We start from the raw sequence: 9,925 nt of genomic DNA, 5'->3' as shown, positions 1-9,925 counted from the left end.
TTTAGGTACATTAAACCATGTAAAGCTTTTAACGCACATGAGAACCGTGTGGAGTCAACTCACAGCCGCTCCGCAGCCCTGCTGAAAATGTGAAGCAGATTTTTGAATACATTTTTATTTATTTACATTAGTAAGCTACAGGACATCGTCTTTCAAAACATGACCTGAAAAAATAAAATAAAAATGGTACCCAGCCCTTCTGAAAATGCGAATGCGTCTCTGTCCCCAGCACTCAAACCAAACTGACGCCCATGTATTCGACTATGAGGTTCATAGTCGAATCAGACCTCTCCGAATCGAATCGTCGAATCCTCGACTATTAGAAGTCAGCCCTACTAAGTACACAGCAAAAACTCCAGTGTTAAATTAACACTCCTGGGAGTGTATATGAGTCCACACTCAAGAGTGTAAAGTGTTAAAATATAAGTGTTAAATTAACACTCAAGAGTGTTAAAGTTAATGAGCTAATTAAGTGATTAATTTAGTAATGATTGATCATTATTGAAGACACCTGATGTTAACAAGCCGAATCACTGAAGGAGAAAATCACAAATTGTAAGCCACCGTTATGGTGATGGGTGTTTGCTTTAGTCGGGCTCTTGACCCTTATACATTTACTTTAGATTTTGTTTGGCTGTTGTATCTTATAATTGCCAGATGAACAAAGAGAAAAAGGGATCTGATGGTGTTGGTTATATTATGACAATCATCATTTGAAATTGATCACTGAACTCATTAAGATCCTTATTTCTGACTTAGATTTATGTTGTTGATTACAGCATAACTGTGAATCTGCATAAATATCCAGAATTTTAGATATAATACAAAGGATTTCTTAAAAGTTGTTTTGAAAAAAAAAAAAATCTTTCTTTTAGGCACACACAGACATCAAGATTCAGTCTATGCATCTCAACAATGGTGACGAGCAGAATATTCAATTAGGAAAAGTAAATTACATGGACAATTCAGATCATAATTTATTCATACCGCAATGCATGATGGGAGCCATTAATGAGTTGTGATTGGTGGCAGCCACTGCAACATGCTTTATTATTGTCACCATTGTTGAGATTCACAGGCTGATTATTGATGTCTGTGTTTCTAAATAAATTCATTTGAAAGTCTTTTGATCAGAACAATGGTTATGAAATATTTTTGGATTATATGAAAAATGCTGAAAATCATATGCTGTAGAATCACAGAGCTGCTGTAACTAACAAGTTAAGCCATCTCAATAAGTTTTGTTTTACGGATCACAACATGACTATGTCAAAACATAACCAACACCATCAGATCACATTGTCTCTTTGTTCATCTGACTGTTATAAATCAATAACAGCAGACAAGCAAAATTTAAAGTAAACATTTAAGTGTCAAGAGCCCAACTAAAGCAAACACCCATCACCTTAATGGTAACTTACAACTTACATTTCCTTCTTCAGTGATTCTGCTTGTTAACATCAGGTGTCTTCAATAATGCTCAATCATCACTAAATTAATCACTTAATTATCTCATTAACTTTAACACTCTTGAGTGTTAATTTAAAGGTATAGCGGAGGATTTTCTTTTTCCGGGTGGGTAGTGTAAACTATTGGTCCACCTAAGTGTCAATCATTCTGGTGATATGTTTACGTAAGGCCGTCGTACGTGCTCGTCCCTTAGTTTTCGCTTTCTGCGCATGCGCACTTTCAGGTGTTTATGTGTGGTGAGCTAGAGCTCAGCCATTCATTGAAGCTCGCCGTTTCACCGGGTCCTTTGAAAATGTCTGAGGGTCGCAAGAGAAAAAGTTTGTACGAACTGTATGAGAAGAAGAGAAAGGCCTCAGAAGAGAGAAACAAGATCAGAGTGTTTTTGGGAGATTGTTTCACACGATGGCGTGCGCTGAAAACACAGGTTGGGCTTCCCACTGATGCCTCGAAGTTTCTACTCGACAGGTAAAGTTTGGCATGCTATTTGGAGAAAAAGTGCAAATCTTCTTTTGGAAAGTAATCTTGTATGAGCGATGCCGACAGCAACTTGTAAACAGAGCGTGCACGAGGAGAACCTCGCACACTTTTAATAGGCGTTCCCTATCGGGAGCAAGTAGAGTGTTGCGCATGTGCATTTTTTCAAAAAGTGGAGAGGGCGGTTCTTATCTAAAATTCGGAAAGATCCTCCGCTATACCTTTAACACTCATATTTTAACACTTTACACTTTTGAGTGTGGACTCATATACACTCCCAGGAGTGTTAATTTAACACTGGAGTTTTTGCTGTGTATGTAAATAAGCATTTAACACAAGAAGAAGAAAGAAGTATTGCATGCTTTTTCTTACCCTGCATCCCAATGCACATACTTTCCATCCAAAACGTTATGTGAGAGAATAAGTGTGTCCCAAAGCATAGTATATTGAAAAGTGTACACCAAAAGTCCCGGATGGTCTACTATTTCAGGTAGATTTTTGAAGTGTGGGTCCATAGTCACTATTTAGGCTAATATTACCCACAACCCATTGCGCTTTGGAGGAGGAACTACAAGCACGAGTAAAAAGTGTTTAAACACTACAAAACATGGCAGATGTGCATGACCGACTGTGAGAGGTTTAGATGAGTGACTAATCAAAGTTTAACCTGATAAAAAATATATATATTTATTTAATGTTACTTGTGTTATATTTCATCTGCAATAACAATGTGGACTTTTATAAAGATCCGTTTGGCCATTAAAGGGGTGATGAACTGAGAAATCAAAATTTCCTTGAGCCTTTTACACATAAGAGGTCATTGAATATCATGTAAGTTTCAGAACTAAATTTCCTTGTTATCCAAAAACAGAGAAAGATTTTTTTTTTATTGATTATGTATCAGACAATAAGCAGACATGAAGGACAGAACAGATAGAACTTCTACAGGAATGAAATTATATAAAATGTATGTAAGTTTCACACAATAAATAAATAAATAAACAAATATATAAAATAACATGATAAACATATACAGAGGAAACATTATGCATCAGTGGTAATTACCAAAACAAATCATCATAGATATTTGAGAAATGCATCAATTTCAATTAAGAAATGTGGAAAAGTACTCTGCGATTTAGAGAATTTTTGCTTGTGAATAATTTTTTTCCAAACAAAAAAGCAATGCATTATATTGTTTAAATGGTAAGGGGAAATTATGAACAGATATACATTCTTCATAAGATAAAAAATTACCAGATTTATCAAAATCCAAAATCCCAAAAATTCCAATTATATTCCTGTTAAACCATGTAGAGAGAAAATCTGATTTATTCCTAATCATTAGGCTATATTAGAGTTGCTCCATAGAAAGGTTTTATGTGGTGAAAAATTGTGGGTGTAGCAAAACTTCCAAGCAAGAAGGGCCTGCTGATGAAATTTAGAAAGTGCAACTGCCAATCTATTCGGCAAGTAGTTGTCACGGTTTTGACTCTCCCTCGCTATGTGTGTGCGTGTTGAGTGAATGGGCGCGGCTCATCGGCTGTCTCGTTATCCACTGATGAGCCGATCAGCGCCAGCTGTTCTGAATGAGGATGTCCTAAACCATATAGAATTAGGATTTGTTAAGCATCTTTTAATCCAATTTATCCGGAAGGTGTCCACTGTATCACTAAAATATAACACACTGTAAAAAAAAATTATATATATTTATTATTATTATTATATATATTATTATATATTCATTATTTATCACAACTTTTTATCTTTTGTCAAATCAATTTAGATAATTAATGTGGTTCAGATTACATAATATTTTGAGTTTCTATTGATTAAACCAATCTCCTTCATTGCATTAACTAAATTTTTTTATTTCAATCAACTCAACATTTAAAGGCAACGAGATAACTTACTTTTTTTAAGTTAAACCAACAATATTTTTTTTTTACAATGCACTTCAAGTCCACCTTTTTTCCGACAATTTGAGAGGATTGTTTTTTTTGAGCTTATACCCATATAGCATGTAACCATTGAAACAATGTTGAGTCAGTGTTGATGTGTCAACGCTGATTACATTGAAATGCCGTTAGAAAGTGATGTTTGACACTTGCACCCTCAGTTAATATTGAAATAATGTTCAGATTTCAACCACAAATCAATGGTGTTAATATTGCTTCAACATTACAAAGTTATGTTGTTTTTGCATCACTCTTGCACCCTCCTTTAAAGGAGAACTTGGTAACTTTTTTAACTTAATAAAACTGTCTAGAAATCATTTGGATGGTAAAACAACCTGTTCTAGTGATATTGGTGACTTTCCCCGCTCCCCCCAGCGTTCCCAGGCGGAAAACCAACCTTGCAACTTGGGGACTACCGTCCCGGCAAGATAGAAATTAGAAGTCTCGTGAGAAGCGAGAACGAGAACGAGCGCAAAACACGAATTGCTTTACGGCAATTCAACATAAACACACACGCATGTATGATGTATTACCAGATTACCCACCTCGGTAGACATAGCTCCACACGATAAGTTGGCTTGCTCTGATCAAAACAAACGCACATGAGCAGCGGTAGAGAGGGGGAGGAGGCCGCCGCAAGTGAGTTTTTTACGACCGTGTTGTGAAATATACGCCCCCCCCACAGCTGTATGGGGAGCTCGTGGTGAAAACATGTGACAACAAAAGGGAAAATCAGCGAAGAAGTGACTAGAGTTCGCTAGAGCTGCCGAGTTCTCCTTTAATGGTGAAGCAATGTTCAGATTTCAACCAAAAATCAACGGTAATAGTATTGATTCAACATTACAAAGTGATATTTTATCAACATCACTTTTGCACCCTCAGTTAATGTTGAAACTGTTGAACAAAAAATCAATAGTAATGCTACTAAATCAACATTACACTATGATTGATTCTACATCACCGATGCTGAATCAATACTGAAATTAACAAAAATAATCAATGGTAATATTGAATCAGCGTTATATTATGATGTTGAATCTACATCACTCCTATTGAATCAACTCTGAAATTAACAGAAATAATAAATGATAATATTGTTGAATCAATGTTACCCTTTGCTTTTCCTGCAGCCTGCCGGATCCGGGCCGTATCCAGATCTGATGAAGGACCTTCGCCTGGACCGATGACAACGCAGTGCTGAAGTGTCAACTAGTCTCTCCCTATGGAGGATCCCTTTACCACTCTACAGATAAAGCGTTGTCGGGAAAATTCGTTTCGCGTTCCTACCCCAAAGCAACAAAATAAAATCAATTCTTTATCAAAATTTATAAGGAAAGACAAGTACTTTGTTTAGGCTTGGCTTGTAGGGAATTCCAAACCTGCGTATTTTCAAACGCACATAACTATAGAACCCATTCTTAATGCGCATGTGAACGCCATCAGCGTTTCTCACAGGTTCACGTTTAAAGTCTGTGTAGAGGGAATGGTGTCGTCTTAGCGGCCCCTAATTTAATAACAAATGATCGTTGCGATGGAAGCAAATCAATCAAAACTAACTTTAGCTGGAAAATAACTTAACTCTGCTATTAAGCCAAAACAATCTCTGTTACCTTAAATTATACGCTTATCTCTGTAAAGCTGCTTTGAAACATTCTACGTTGTTAAAAGCGCTATATAAATGAAGATGACTTGACTATGCTGTTGAATCAACACTGAAATTAACAAAAATAATCAATGGTAATATTGAATCAACGTTACACTATGATGTTGAATCTACATCACTGCTGTTGAATCAACACTGAAATTAACTAAAATAAATTGATGGTAATATTGTTGAATCAACGTTACACTATGATGTTGAATCTACATCACTGCTATTGAATCAACACTAAAATTAACAGAAATAATCTTTGGTAATATGGTTTGATCAATGTTACAATGTGATGTTGATTCTAAATACATTTTGTTGAAACACTGAAAATACAACTGAAAAGGAATGTCAACCAATGTTGCCATCTGATGTACTAAGTTAATGTTGAAACAACATTAATATTTTAACTACACTTCAATGATGCGTCAACAAATTCCTGACCATTTAAAAATTTGGCAAAAAACCTTTTAAAATATAAATGACACCTTTCCAGCAGTTGAGTCAATTTATTTTATTCAATCAATCAATCAATCAATGACAAAAATATATTAAACGATCATTCTTTAAAAAAGAAAGGGGAGAAATAGGACAAAAGCATTTCAACCTTTAAAAATAATATTGGCTTCAGAAGTCTGATGTCATAACTACAGATGGTCCAACAGTTCAGGGACCTGTTTCAATAAGGAGGTTCAACTTGAACTCTGAGTTGACTTACCCTGAGATGGGAAACTCTGAGTTTTCGGTTACAGAACAGCTGAAATGAGTTAGTTCAATCAACTCTGAGTTGACCTACTCTGAGTTAAGCGCGTGCACCACAACTATAAAAAGCCATTATCAATGGAGCACAGATATTATGAGTCACCATGGCAACAGCGCCAGACAAAAAGAGGTCTGCATATTTCTCACCAGCAGAACTGGATGTGCTTCTGCAAGCATGTGCAGAGTACGAACATTATTATTATTATTTTAATAAACAGAGTTAGCTAGGGAGAAAATAGTTGCTTGAGTCAATGTGTAAGTTTACATTTTAATTACTGTTATACAGTGAAGGGTGTAATTAATTACCAAGTAATCTAAATACTGTAATTTAAAAGAACAATTCTGTATATTTAACATACATTTTTAAATGGTATATTTTTAATGTAACCTTCTCCCTCTACACACTTTGGTCAATTCAAGAATAATTCATGCAATTTTATATTGTTTATTTGAAAGCATTAAAAGTGCAGTTTCTTGTCTCTCCTTGTATTGTTCAAGTGGTTGAGGTTGATTTAGTAATAAGTAGACCAATACTTTCTAAAGATAGTCATTATTACATTAATCTAATTACACTGTTGAAGATGTCATTTGTCGTTAGTAATACAAGTAACTTACCCAACTATTATAATATCAGAGGTGAAACTGGAAGAACAGTATGTTATTCAACCTAATTTTAATTTTCATGTAGGTGCAATCCTGCAGGTATTAGAAGAACATGGCAGCAGCTGAAAATTAACCCTCAGAGAGTCTTCGTTTAGCAGTCACACTGAGTGCCTTCCCGGTCAGAAGTGACCGGACACCTAAAAATGAAACTTCCTCCATCCCAGTAAAAACCAATGCAATTTATTTTTGTTCTATAATATTTATTCTTTTTAATTTAGTATTTTGAGACAATTTGATTGAACTTATTAATATTTATGCAATATTTATAGTCAATTTTTTGCCATTGAAAATAATGTTTTTTTATTATTATTAGTATTATTTATTTATTTTTATCTATGCTGTATTTTCGGTTAAAATAGAGACTAGGCTTTCAGAAGAAAAAAAAAATAAAAAAAAATCAATTTATTAAACATAAAATTAAATAAATCATGTTATTGCATGGGTTTACCACTAGATGCCTGTATAGCTCTAAATGGAGATGTTTGTGAATTCTAGTTGTTTTTGGACCAAATTACTTACTTTTAAGATGTGGATTGATTGTATTTTTTTTAGAAATTCTCAAATAATACTTTTTGCCAAGGTTTATAACATTTTATTAATTATTATTTTAATAATTTTAATAATTATTATATTAATTATATAAATATATATATATATATATATATATATATATATATATATATATATATATATATATATATATATATTAATTATAATTATTAATTATGTTATGTTTTTCACTCTTGATGTTTTAGAGTTTCACCCCTTCATTGCTGAGCATTTTTTTTCTGCATCGTGGCTGATTTGTAGCGAATTTTTGAGTTTTTGTCAATTTCCAATTCATTTCCTATGGGGGTCATTTTTGACCGAAGACCAAAATTGTGACTATTTTTTTTTCCGACCACTTAGCATGCTCGGATCATGAACTCAATGTTTTTTTGTGTTCACATACCTAATGCCAGAAAAGTCACCAAGTTTCGTAACATTCCAATGAAGCTGTGATTTTTAAAAAATCAAAACAGATTTTTTGTAATCTGAATTTATTGGTGTGTATGTGTATAAACGTGTGTTTGTATGTGTGTGTGTGCGGGTGGGTTTAAATTTTTTGCACTCTTGATGTTGTAGAGTGTCACCCCTTTACTGCGGTGTACTTTTTTTTAGAATCGTGGCCGATTTGTAGATTGTACAGACAAAAATTCAGAGAATTTTTGTGTTTTTGTAAATTTCCCATTCATTTCCTATGGGTCGGTCATTTTTGACCAAAGGCACTGAGTGTGACTATTTTTTTTACGACCACTTAGCATGCTCGGATCATGACCTCATTTTTTTTGTATACACATACCTAATGCCATAAAAGTCACCAAGTATCATAACCTTCCGATGAAGCTGTGATTTTTTAAAATTCAAAACAGAAAATTATTCAGTCAGAAGTGACCGAAGACTCTGAGGGTTAAATATAAAAACATAATTCAATCAAGGAAGGCTTGAGCATATCATGGGTGTAGGCTACCTGACTTTACATTTGACATATTAAATAACTAAATAGCATCCAGTGTCTAGCAGTGCAGCAGCATTTCTGGCTGAGGGAATTCCTGGAGGGACTTCAGAGCCAGTCACTCCTGAAGATCCAAGGGCCTTCATAAAATGTAAGAGGTGTTATTTTATATATATATATATATATATATATATATATATATATATATATATATATATATATATATATATATATATATATATATATATATATATATATATATAAAATAGCCTATAGGCTATTTTTGATATTTCCATTTATTTTACTTTGGGTTGGGTTTTGTGTTGATCCCAACAGATTCTGATGGTAATATCTGTCTTTCGGAGCCTCCTGTCCCAGCAGAACCCCAGGCAGTCATAAGTCGCCTACTCAATACACCAGAAATGATGACAAATAGTGTTATAAAGTGCACTTGACCAAATGCTCATCTTCGATGGGGATAAAGAGTTTCTGCTGCCAGAGCTACAGAGGTAATGTTAATATTATGTGTCTACACATCAAACAATCTATACATTCAGATTTTTTTCACATTTTTATGTGGAGTAGCCTATAGAATATAAGTTTAAATCTAAGTGTAAACGAGTATTCTCGTTATCTCTCCCCCGCCCCCAGAGTGTGGAAGAACAGCAGGAGGACGGTCCATCAACTTCTGTTGCACAGATGAACAGTTCAATGATTTCCAGTAAATGCCACGGTTTAATTCTGTAGAATTTGTTTAGAACTACATTATGTAACTCTAATCTACTACTGTGTTTTCAGTTGCCAGTTAAGGAGTTATATAGACTTCATTTTATAAAAAAAAAAAAGAAAAGAAAAAAACAGCAGTAAAAATAGCAATATTTTATTTATTAATAAAAGATTAATTTTATTAATAAAAATATACTGAAAGAATGAATGAGGTGTTTAAGCACTGCTTCCTCTTTAAAAAAAGAGGAGGAGACTGATAGAAACTCTGGGTTTACCGAAGAAAACCTGCTCCCGACCAGGGGTGCGTTTCCCGAAAGCATCGTTGGCCAACTATGGTCGCAAGTTCCGTCGTTACCAATAGAGTTCAATGGACATTGCGATGAACTTGCGACCATAGTTGGCCAACGATGCTTTCGGGAAACGCACCCCAGGTTAGGTTCACAAAGTAAGTTACCATGGTAACTGACTCTGAGTATAAGTTACCTCTCTTTCTGAAACAGGCTTGACTTACTCTGCTTTCTCAGGTTTAACATACCTCCCATTCTGAAACAGAAAACTCAGAGTTTCCCTCATTTCAGGGTTAACATACTCAGAGCTTTCACTTAACCTCCTTTCTGAAACAGGCCCCAGGACTGAGAGCAGTCGCACTGGTGCCACTCAGTTCTACAGATGGTGGTGCCAGCAGCTGATTTGATGACGCTGGGGAAAAATGATCATTAAGTTAATTAA

This window comes from Scardinius erythrophthalmus (assembly GCF_964197995.2).
Source record: "Scardinius erythrophthalmus genome assembly, chromosome: 1".
NCBI lineage: Eukaryota > Metazoa > Chordata > Actinopteri > Cypriniformes > Leuciscidae > Scardinius > Scardinius erythrophthalmus.
This window is presented reverse-complemented; position numbering follows the sequence as displayed.